The sequence below is a fragment of the Rattus norvegicus genome, chromosome 3, assembly GCF_036323735.1.
Source record: "Rattus norvegicus strain BN/NHsdMcwi chromosome 3, GRCr8, whole genome shotgun sequence".
Taxonomy (NCBI): Eukaryota; Metazoa; Chordata; class Mammalia; order Rodentia; family Muridae; genus Rattus; species Rattus norvegicus.
This window is the reverse complement of record NC_086021.1, coordinates 90,709,729-90,721,997: the sequence shown is the minus strand read 5'-3', so window position 1 is coordinate 90,721,997 and position 12,269 is coordinate 90,709,729. Positions and strand designations below refer to the sequence as shown.

At 44.3% G+C, this 12,269-nt stretch overlaps 1 non-coding gene across 1 annotated transcript; it reads left to right on the top strand.

Annotated features, from left to right (window-relative positions):
- The first annotated feature begins 7,392 nt into the window (after positions 1–7,392).
- LOC120102027 (small nucleolar RNA SNORA48) lies at positions 7,393–7,534 on the top strand. Its single transcript, XR_005503069.1, has one exon. It is a non-coding gene; the product is annotated as a small nucleolar RNA SNORA48 (small nucleolar RNA).
- The last annotated feature ends 4,735 nt before the right edge of the window (positions 7,535–12,269 follow it).

The following is a 12,269-nucleotide window of genomic DNA, read 5'->3' as shown; positions in this document are numbered from 1 at the left end:
TCTTTTCTCAATATTGTGAATAGAGCAGCAATAAATATGTAAATGACAGTATCTGTTAGGAAATAGGGTTCTTTGGGTGTATGCTCAGGAGTGGTATAACTGGATCATATGATAGTTCTATAATTCTGACATTTAAAAGAGCTTCTTTTGTGTTAGTGTTAGGAGGCAATCTACCTCAATGTGAGTCTAGAATGTACTTGCTACCTAGACAATTTTAGAGAAGTTACTTAAATACCCTAAGCCTCACTGACTGTAAACAGAGGTGAGCATGGTATCTGCATCAGAAGATTGCAATGTAACAGAATTCCTTAGTCCAGGGAAAGAAAGAAATGTTAGTGACCATCATTAGCAATGTTAGTGACCATCATTACCGTATAAGGATTAGCCTTGTTCCTTACTAGAACATGATCTCCTTCCAAAAAGGATTCTGTAGTCCCCATGCCCTGCTAATGTTACCTAAAATGGGACCCTGAAAATTACAGTATTTCTCTTTTTTGAGAACAGTAAACTTTTTATTTTTATTTATACTTTGATAGTTTTGATCATGTTCTTTCCCTTCCCCAATCACCTCTCAGATCACCCAACCACCCATCCAACTTCATGGTCTTTCTCTTAAATAAATAAATAAACAAACAAACATACAAACAAATAAATAAATTTTAACACCCCCCCCAAAATGAAGCTGGACTTGTATTAGTCAGCTAAAGAGTAAAATGGGATAAGACATGACCAGAGCAATGGTATTGAGTCACCGTCACAGATAACCACTATATCTGACCCTCATTAAACCAGCTCTGCTCAGGGCTTAGAGAGATGCTTTGATCCACACTAACAAAGGAAAGGAAAGAAAATGGAAAGAAAGGGAAGGGAAAGGTGAGGGAGTAAGGATAAAGGGAAGGAGGGAAGGAGGGAAGAAGGAAGAAAGGGAAGGAGGGAGGGAAGAAGGATGGAAGGAAAGAAAACAGTGTGGACTATTGTTTTCAGTGGACATGATATCATCCCCAGGGGGACAACCAGTTCTTATGGATAAAATATCTTATCATTTTATGTCTAAAGGACAGAACGTGTGTGTGTGTGTGTGTGTTACATTTTACGTAGACATATGTAAAAAATCCATCGAGGTCTGGAGAGATGGCTCACCAGATCAAGCCTGGTGGTCTGAATTTAATACCAAGCCCCACGTGGTAGAAGGGGACAGCCAACTCCTTCAGGTTTATCTCCATACACACATACACTATGGCACACACACATACACACACATGTTTCATATGCACAGAAAATAAGTAATGTAATAAAAAAAAAAAACATGAAGTGGAGGAGACTGGGGAGAAGTGTGGAGAACTCTGCCAGCAAGGTAATAATGAGAAAGAGTGGGAAACACTGTTCTAGTGATGGATGCTTTATACAGGATCATCACACGGCACAAAGCTATACATTGCTGATTCAGTGAGCCTCTGTGCTCTGCCCTGCGTGCAGTCACTGTAGGAAAGCTTCAAGCCTGTGCCATCAGAACCAAGTCAGTTCTCCATGGACCTAGGACCCTGAACCTTCGATGAGACCTAAGTTATACAGCTATGAAAATACAGAGCCAGGAGTTTGTGTTTACCCAGTGGCACCCTCCCAACCTGACATCTCTGGTTGCCATACACAACCAATTACAATAGCATTTCCCAGACAACCCCAAGCCTGTTCACTCAGCTATGCCTGGGCCTTGCCTTGGGACTGCACTGTAGTTATCTTTGAGAATAATAGCTGGTAACTGTTAGCCAATTCAATTTCTCTGAACTAGACATCTGCATTATTTCATGTGATCTTTCTGTGGGTGGGTAACTGTCTAAGATCAGCCCCTAGCAAGGCCATGAGCTTCCCTTGCCTTCCTGATGCCCCAACATAGGAATCAAGGAATCAAAACGCCTCTGGATTCCTGCAAATATCAGTATGTTGTGCTTCCAGACTTTGGTGAGCAACATCCCATGGTTCCACTCATATCCTTGTCTGGAAGGTACCAAGAGCAAGAAGACACAAAGGAAATGTGGGAAAGAAACAGGAAAGAGGGGGTAAAAACCATGAGGTAGAGGGGGTAAAGGGAAGAAAAGAGCAGAGAGGGAGGGACATAGGGAGAGTCATGAGCTCAAGGTAAGGAACAGGAAGAAATAGATAGGACATGGGGACAGGAGCAGTTCTGAGGGAGGGAGGGGGAGGGAGGAAGCAGCTGATCTATTTTTTGCTGACCTGAGAGCTGCTGATTTACATGTTTCCAGCCTCTTTGCATATTGAGATCAGAAGATCCCAACGGCTCCTGTGAGAAGGCATAGGAATTCACTAATACAGCCTTCTGGAAAGCTTTTCAACCTCCTTGCTTGAGTTCTTCCCAGATGGGGAGGAAAAGAAGAGAGGGGAGATCCAATCTATCCTGCAGAGGTGGTGTCACCAAGTGTACAGCAAGGGAGCTCCCTGGGCTCAGTCAAGACCTTCAGGGGACCAGCACCATGTCCTCCTCATTGCATCTCTCTAGAAGGGGACTGAGACTATAAGGCCTTAGTTTTGTCATGCCCAAGAGGAAGGTAAGTGGGACAAGAACTCTTGAAAGAGTCAAATCAACTCCAGAAAAGTCAGTTAGCAAATGAATTCTCAGAGCAAGTTCATATCTCAAAAGACTAGAGAAGAAAAATTGTTAGTCAAGCGTCTCAGAAGTCTAACCCTCTTGCCTAGCAAGCGCAAGGCCCTGGGTTCGGTCCCCAGCTCTGAAAAAAAGAAAAGAAAAAAAAAGAAGGCTAACCCTTTGTCCTGAATCTCCCATTGCAACAAAGAAAAAAGAAAAGAAAAAAAGAATGTAAAAATTTGGGGAGGGAAGGAAAGAGAACTTTAGCAAGCTAGCTTACATATTCCTTAAGCTATTTTCATATTAACCTATAAAATCAGAAATCATAGAATCTCCATTTAACAACAACAATAATTAATAATAATAATAATTTTAAGATTCCCTTTAATAAATGGTAAACTGAGATTTGACTTGGTCCTTTGCTCATTGCTTTGATATTAAGGGACAGAGGTGTGATACGGATCCAGAACAATCGGAGTCTATAATTTAGTCACCTCTAATCCCTCATAATTATTTCACAACACTAAGCAACCAAGGGACATATAAAGCAATAAAGGAACCCCCACCACGCGCATGTATGTGTGTGTCTCCCTCCTTCTCCTTCAGTCCTACTGCCAATACCTTGGTATATCTGTCTCATTAACCAGGATCTAAGAAGTCCAGGGAGTTGCGTTACACGAATACACATCTTGGTAAAATGTCAGGAGTTCCACTCCCAGTTCTATATAACCTCTGAGTCCAAAAATGAGTTAAATCTAAGCATTAAGCTGTTGGGAATTGGTTCTAGTGCTTTATCTTATTCACCTCCCAAAAGCCGCACTTTCAGACCTAAGGGTTCCTAGCCCCAGCTATTGGTAATAAAGAATTGCCATATAGCCAATGACTGGGCAGGGAAACTGAACGGGACTTTTAGATTGTGCAGGCAAGGGACCAAGAGAGATGGGGAAGAGGAGGAGAATCACCATGACAACGAAAGATGAAACTCAAAGCCCCAAGGGCATGTAAGAATCTGGGAAAGAGGCCCTACAGGTCTGGGGTAGCAGAGATGATATATAGATTTTAAAAGATGTTAACTCAGGAATAATGGAGGGGAGTGTTTGCTAGCTATGGGGAGGTTTACTAGTGTCCAGTCATTGAGGGAATCAGCGCGCGTGTGAGTGTGTGTGTGTGTGTGTGTGTGTGTGTGTGTGTGTGTGTGTGTGTGAGTGTGTGTGTGTGTGTGTGTCTTCCCTTTGTGAATCCAGAGCTCTTGGGTAGGCGCAGCATGTGTGTGACCCGGGAGCCAAAGTGGTTTAATTAATTCACCACTACACTGAATACCAGTTCTCCAGAGACAGGATGCTACCTGCCAACTCTGTGGACAAGTTCCTCACGCATGACCTCTCAAATATCCACCCTGTCCTCTAGTAGTAGTCTGGAAAGTGGAATATAAACAGAACTAACAGGAAGCTAATTGGTAGCTGGGACAAAGGTCAGTTCTTTTAGAAGGGTACAGTCCTAGAGATAGTGGTCTCAACCTTCGCTAAAAGAGGTTACAGAATCTTCCCTTGAGCTCAGCTGGCCAAAAAACAAATAATGGAAACAGAAAAACTTCGGGAGAAACAGTATATAATGCCACATGGGAAGACATGCTCTGAAATGTTCTGGAGCCCCTGCTAGATGTGGTCAGCTCACTGCCAGCCTTGAAAAAACCCCACGAGAACCTGCATTGGATCATTTAGTCCTTCCAATTCTATTAGCAGCATGACTCATACTGTTAAGAGAGTCTGGGATGACTTAGGTGATTATAAAAATGTTTGCAATGCCATGTAGAAGCCATGGTTATCTTTCTTTCTCCTGTAAATAGATGCCTGGACACTAGATACTGAACAAATATTACCTTCCCCAACGCTAAATCTAACTGAAGCCAGCAGTTTATGAGCAGAAACTGTGGATCAGGTGCTTAAAGGGAAAGGAACATGTTCCCCCTGTTTACTGGGAGGTTCTATGTGGCAGTGGGAACAGAACCAGACGTGTTAGCTAATGTGATGGGCATCTTGGAGCTCATGCTTAGATTGTCACATGATTAAGACACACAGTGCCTTCTGGTAAGCCTTCCCTTAGTATTTGGCTTTCAGCCTGCTGACCAGTGTTTCCTGATATCAACTGAAATTGGGTCTTGTGCTGGTACTTTTTGTAATCACAGCTTGGTGGCCTTCACAAAGTAGGACAAGAGGACTTGAGCTCAGATGACCTGAGCCCAGATAGCCTGGAGCCAGCTAAATCCCAGCCTCTAAGCCTCTTCCTCACAGGCTCTACGGTAGAGACTTGATATTCTGATTCTCGAATCAAAGTCCATATTCCAACAAAAGATCTGGAAGCCACTTTGGGGAGCAAGAAGCATTATAAGGGGTCAGATCTGGATGCTAAAATGTTGGAATGTGTGGACCAGTTCAAGCAAGAATCTGAACACTAGGTTCTGGAGAGATCTTCACTCTGTGATAGCCTCTCCTCCATCCTTCCCCTCAGCGCCTCTCATACTTAAATATTTATCTGAATCGAGAGTCAAAGCAGAAGCAGCCTCAGTGAAGAAAACCAAGTCTATGATTGTCCATAACTCCAATCAGTCTTCCACTATTTCTCTAACTGTGCCCACACCTCCAGGTATAGGTTTAGTGTTCAAAGCCTTAGTGAAGAAGTATCTGTTGGGCTTAAACATGTACCCACTCTTGGGAAAGGAGGCAATAGTTCTCCAGGTGTTCTTCAGAAATAGAAGCCATTTGAGCCAGAGATAGACATCAGAAGATTAACTTACCATGAAGATTTGGAGGACAATTCTGGGAAAACGATGATTTCTAAGCAACTGAGAAATGAAAACCACATCACTAGCTCTACCTCACCTTCTCTCGAAGTAGAAATAGAAGAGAATGGCACTCCAGTGAGAAGTGCTAGCACCAAGAAAATGTCCTTCCCCACAGGGACCAGAGTCATTATGAGATTTTCCATAATGGCTGTGATTTGGTGAACAAAATGACACTCTTAGGATCGTAAACTACAAGAATATTTATCATCAGGAGGTGACCTCCTCTCTGTCTTCTGAAAGACAGTCTTGGAAGAAAAAGATAGTACTGAACTCCCAGATGTGACAGCTGGGAAATAAAACATCCTCCAAGCGTCTGGTTCTGCTCTCTTCCCTAATCTCACACCCTCTGGCAAGAGTCCACATTGCCCTCCTTTCACTTGGACCACATATGATGTCTCCAGAAGTGCATTCTATCTTATCATACACCCGAATGCCACTCAGTTGTTCTTCTAGACAGAAGAGACCTTGTTTTCAGTCATTACCATCTGGACACCTGTTACTTTTTTTTTTCAGTAATGCTTCTTTAAAAGTGCGCATCTGCAGAATTTCCTGCACATATATGAGAATGCAGAGAAGAAGTAGTTAAATTTTCCAAGCTTTGCATCACAGGCATCCTTGGTGAGGCACAGTAGGGTGAAATCAGGCGTTTCAGTGATAGATTCGGATTGGAAAAACGATAATAAGTGGTTTTGTTGTTATACCTAAAATGATGGCGACTGCTCTTTTCAATCTATGAAGATTGTTTTATTTAATCCTCTTGATCCTCTGAATTCAGTAATTTTATTATCCCCACTTTACAGATAAGGAAACAGAAATATGAGTAATTTGCCAGTATCACTTATCAAGATACAGCAGAGTCAATATGACCACAAAAGAAGTCTGCAATCCTTCTGCAAAATTGCTTCTGAATAAATATGCATGCCTTCCCCATCTCTCACATCCTTGGTCCATACAGACCCAGGTAAGGCAGGAAAGGGAAGAAAGACTTAACTTGAGTGTGTGAAAACTAGTGAGTAACGTGTGCCTGTCCTGACAGATGACACAAGTCACACGAACTGAGGAGGCTGTCTGACAGCCTCCAGAGAAAGCCTATGAGATAGCACACACCCTACTAAATCACACAGCTACAAGCTCTGACAAAGGCCAGGCAAGGTGGCCAGGGTCAAGACTTAGAAATGCCTCATAGCCCCAGCACAGCTAGACAGACAGACACATGAAAATATAGATAAATGATCTAGGGGAAGACCCAGAATGCCACACTACATTGATCTCTATCTGTAAAGAGATCAGAATGCATGTTGTTGACAAAGACCTCTCGATTTATTCTAAGCTGAACTTCTTGATAGGAGCATGAAGAGCTCTGGGCACAAAGAGCTTAGCCAGTATAATGGTATAAAATGTTCTTTCTTGAGCCATCCAACATCTGGACTTCTGCCTGTCACCTCTAAGGCAGAGATGATGCCTTCCAACTCCTTGCCACCTCTAGCAGTCAGGAAAGTTGCCCACGGGGTCCAGAGCATCATTACTGTTACAATTTCCTTTTATTCAACACCTACTTCATGATAGGCTCTCTGTTCCCATTGGGCTATCACAGTAGTCATATGAGCCCTTTGCCCCAACCAGGACCTTCTGCCATTATCTTTCTCATGTTTCAGCAGGAAGGGTTAAAAATAAATAAATATCCCAACCATCTTGTACTTTAAAAACAAGAAAGAAGGGCTGGAGAGATGGCTCAGTGGTTAAGAGCACTGTCTGCTCTTCCAGAGGTCCTGAGTTCAATTCCCAGCAACCACATGGTGGCTCACAACCACCTATAATCAGGTCCGGTGCCCTCTTCTGGCCTGCAGGTGTACATGCAGGCAGAAAGCTGTATGATGTATACTCAATAAATAAATAAATGTTAAAAAAAATATTAAAAAAAAAAACAAGAAAGAAAAGAAAAAACCTTTGTCCCCTGGCAACGGGCAAAGAGACACCCTGTTGGTGTTGGTCTTATATCAGTCAGAGGCAAAGCAGTTGGCAGTCCTTTGTTCATCCTAGTTTGATACCTGGCTTGGTGGCCAAGGCTGTCTTATGCCTAGGATGAATAAAAATCAAATCAAATCAAATTAAATCCAAGCAGCACAGCCTGAAGGAGGGAGGCAAAGACCTAAGGACTGCCATCCTCCCACAGACATGCCCTCTAGTGCACAGCACAGGGGGCCATATCACAGCACAGCGTAGATATCTGCTTGCTAACATGCCGCCCAGTGTGGATGGAGGATGTCACCTGGGAGCCCACCAACCACATAGCCAGCCTACTACAATGTGTGAGTACGTGGTGGTCAGATGGGAGAGAAATAGAAGAGGAACAGCTTGAGCATTCTGAAGAAAGATGGAACAGCCTGCTGTGGACAGCTAGCCCTGCCATCTGAGGCCATGGCGCGGCCCCTGAAGGCCATGTCTGAGTTTGTGGCTATACACACAGTGATGGGGTCAGTGTTGATGTCCGGGGTTCATATTACCACTAGAGAACATTGAAATGTCCTTGGCGGTAGCACCTCCTGGGCACCACCAGGAGGTCCAGGGGCTGTGCATAACTGGCCACACCCCTCACTGGATGTAGCCTTCTGGAGAGATGACCCCATCTCTCACCCAGGCAGCACAATGGGTGGCCACCCCTTGCCACCTCTAGTAGTCAGAACAGTCACCCATAGGGTCATGAGCTGGGAGAGCTAGCTAGCCCTGCCCCTCCCCAGCAGCAGCACTTGGGGGAGCAGGCCCTGAATCTCACCTGCACAGCACAGTAGAGCTGGCCCTAGGGAAGAGGGCTCAGGTGAGCTAGCCCAATAGTGAGAGTGTGAGAGAGCTTCACCCCTTTTCTGCTACTCACCTACTACTATGAGGTAGCAAGAGCATGAAAGTAATGTCTTCCCCACCTTGCTGGCACCGAAGGCATGAAAACAGGAGACATAGCCCTGACCCCTCACTGGTTGTACTCAGGTAAACAGGCCCAGCCCTTCACAGGCTGCAGCACTTAGGGAAGTGGACTCCACATCCCAACTTGGCAGCATAGTGGAGCTGGCTCTCTAGGCATGGGAGCAGATAAACCAGCCCTGATAGCATGAGAGCAGGCCTGGCCCTGCTTTTTGCTGATAGCAGCTTTAGGCGGCCTAGCTGGAGAAGTGCTAAAGAGTTTGCCCTGGTGGGGGGTCGGGGGAAGGGTATAAGGGAGAGCCAGTGGACTGTCCAGCTCAGCTACCCCAGGCTCTGAACTGACCCATCTAAAATCTGAGAACAGTTGGGACATGTGAAAGGGTCAGTCCTGCTGTCCCAGAGCTGCAGGATCTACATGACACAGGGTAATTGGGAGAAGTCCTGATGAATATACAATACTGACGATGTCACAGAGCCAAAGAGCTTGAACCAATGATTCATTGAAATGAACATTTGCAAGTGAAGATGTGTGGGCAGAGGAATAAACTGTGGGACACTCTGCGACACACTATAGCTTCCACAATGAGATGTTTTCTATGCTTTGGTTTTGTTGTTACTGTGTTTTTGCATGCATTTGTGTGTGTGTGTGTGTGTGTGTGTGTGTGTGTGTGTGTGTGTGTGTGTGTGTGTGTGTGTGTGTTTTGGGAAGGAGGTTGCAAGGGCAAAGGGCAGATATGAGTGAACAGGGAGATGGGGGACTGGGATGCATGATGTGAAACTCACCAAGTTAAAAATTTTAATAAAAACTTAAAAACATTGAGAAAGAGAGGGAGAGAGAGAGAGAGAGAGAGAGAGAGAGAGAGAGAGAATATCTTTGAAGTTTTGATAGTGCTAAGCTACTGAGGACTTGGACTACTTTGTCATTGTAGCTTTACCTGACTAATATATTATGATCATGCAGGTTTGTTATAAGAATTGACTTCATGCATGCATAGAATTTATGGGTCTGGTTGGTAAATAGTAAGCACTCCATAAATACCATGGGTTGTTAATACAAATCCTAGATGATTGAACACTGATACTAATCCCCAGAGGGCTTAAGGTCTTACTGAGGTTGGCATTTATTGCTCCAGCATGAACATCCACTCGACTGCTTTTAATAAAAACAGCACACTAGGGCTGGCCACTGCATGTTTGCAAAAGGCTTTCTTAGTTTCTTTAAGAATTATAAAGCAACCCAGACTTTTTCAGTTGGAAGAGAGCTTAAAGTCTATCTTGCCTATGTTCCACATGAGGCTTAAGTCCCCCTCTCCAACATTCAGACCAAGCCACAGACAAACACCCAAGGGGCTGACCCAAGAGTTCTTACTATTGTAATAGTCCTCCTTGGCTTCTTCTGGCATCGATGTGCAGGGGTGGGATTTGGGGAGGGCTCAGTTTTCTTCAAGGGGCTGGCAACTGGGAATTTGACCATGCTCTAGTGAATATATGGGTAATACAAATTGTTCTTATTTTTTCTTTTCTTTTTGTATCTGTTTTTCTTGTTGTTTGTTTGTTTGTTGATGCGGTAGTTGACAAGGGTACAAGGGTCAGACCTGGGAAGACTGGGAAGTGAGTGTGATAAAAGGATCACATGGTTCTCACTAAATAGTAACACCCTACCTCAAAAAAGAAAGAGAGGATGCAGGGGCCATCCTTCTATCCATCCAGTCCATTCAGATATCTAACCCTGGCCTTCTTCTTGTCCTCACTGCTTATAGCCTCTTACCTTCTGGTGCCTCACCTATAAATTCAAAGTAATGATATCACCTATTTCATAGTATTGGTTCCAGACTCAGTTGGATGTACACAGCCTCGTACATACTGAGAAAGCAGTAGATACCAGCTTTCATTCTTATTCCTATGGTGGTTTCAGTGGCTTGGGTAAGAATTGAGGTTATATTTTAGTAGAAGAATGCTTGCCAAAGGTCCACTCCCAGTACTGCCAAAAAACAAAAACACAGAGTATTAGGAATAATAAATATCAAGCCAGTATTTACAAGTTTAGTAAGTTCTGCAAGAGAAAAAGTGCAGGGTGTTACAGAACAGAACAGTTTGTGGGTTTGATAGTTCCCTACCAAGAGGCCTTCACTCCAAAAGGAGAGATACTGTTGGTTAACAGGAACCATTCAAAAGATCAAAAAAACCAAGCTGAAGAAACTACATCCAAGAGATCACCGGGTTCCCTCTTAAAGGCATCTACACATCTACGGTAGGGAGCTGTACTTGGGTAAGCAGCAGAGCATGGTCAACAGCACCAGAAGGGAGAAAATGAAGGGCAAAGAGGATCCAGGAACAGGCCACGTGGCGCTCTGAACCTGATTTTCTGTGGAGCACAGTTCTGGCAGCTTAAAGGAAACAAACAGCATGAGCAGAGCAAACGAGACAGTAATGACTCTGTCAGGCCTCCCCACAAGGAAGCAAGCAAGGCCAAGGGAAGGCCAAGGGATGCAGGACAGCCGGAATGATGGAAACCAGACTCCCGCGTGCAAACTGGGTTCCGGCTTCCAAACCACTGCTTCCTCTAATAGGGAAGATGGATGTGGACAGAAGAAACCACTGAACCAGACTCTATCTCACTTCCCCATGGGCGCCCAGCCTCACCCTGCCTTCAGATTAGCCGAATGGAGCTCAAGGAGTGGGAGGTGATGGGCGCAGCCTCATCCAGTGCAAGTCCACAGCTTCCTCAGATGTTGCTTTATGTGGTTTAGTTGCATTTCCTTTCAGAAAAAAAGCCTGGAAGGGAAGCTTTCATCTGCTCCTGATTCACGCTGTTCTCCGGCTGCTTCATTGATTGCCCTTCATCTGCCCTGGCAGGGACTGGGATATTACTAGGGAGAGCAGGCAGCCCTGCGGTGAAGACCAGAAATCCCTCAATCTAGTCACAGAGGATATCCCCCTGTCCCCGCTTAATTTTCAATAAAAAACAAAAACATCTTTCTCGATGGAAAATTACAAAGAGCCTTGATAAATCCTGTTTAAAATAGTATTTTCTCCTCCTGGCTTAAACTTTGTTTTAATATTCAGCAGAGAAACGCTTTCTTTTTCCTTTACAAAAAACAAAACCATTGAGTGGAAGTTCTTTGCTCCCACCAGCAACCCTGAGCTCCATTAACTATAAACTGGCATTGTTTTTCAGTCTGCCTCTCTCCAGCATTTACGTACAGGACCAGAGATTCATTACTCTATTACAGTGACAAAGTCCCCATCAGGTACCCTGGATGACTCAGTGCTCCTACTTAATCAATAGGATCCCGAAGAAAGCTCTACCACAGCTGCCTATCCATCTCCATAACTATATCCATGATGACTTCAGGAACCTGCCATACCTCTCTGAGCCTCAGTTGTCTCACCTGTAAGATGGAGTCAATGTTAAAGACCTGATGGGATTCGAGGGAAGATGAAATAAAATGACCATGTATAAAAAGCTAGGACATACTCACAGAAAGACATACATGGTATGCACTCATTGATAAGTGGCTATTAGCCCAAATGCTTGAATTACCCTAGATCCCTAGAACAAAGGAAACTCAAGACGGATGATCAAAATGTGAATGCTTCACTCCTTCTTTAAATGAGGAAAAAGAATACCCTTGGCAGGGAAGGGAGAGGCAAAGATTAAAACAGAGACTGAAGGAACACCCATTCAGAGCCTGCCCCACAGGTGGCCCATACATATACAGCCACCCAATTAGACAAGATGGATGAAGCAAAGAAGTGCAGACCGACAGGAGCCGGATGTAGATCGCTCCTGAGAGACACAGCCAGAATACAGCAAATACAGAGGCGAATGCCAGCAGCAAACCACTGAACTGAGAATAGGTCCCCCGTTGAAGGAATCAGAGAAAGAACTGGAAGAGCTTGAAGGTG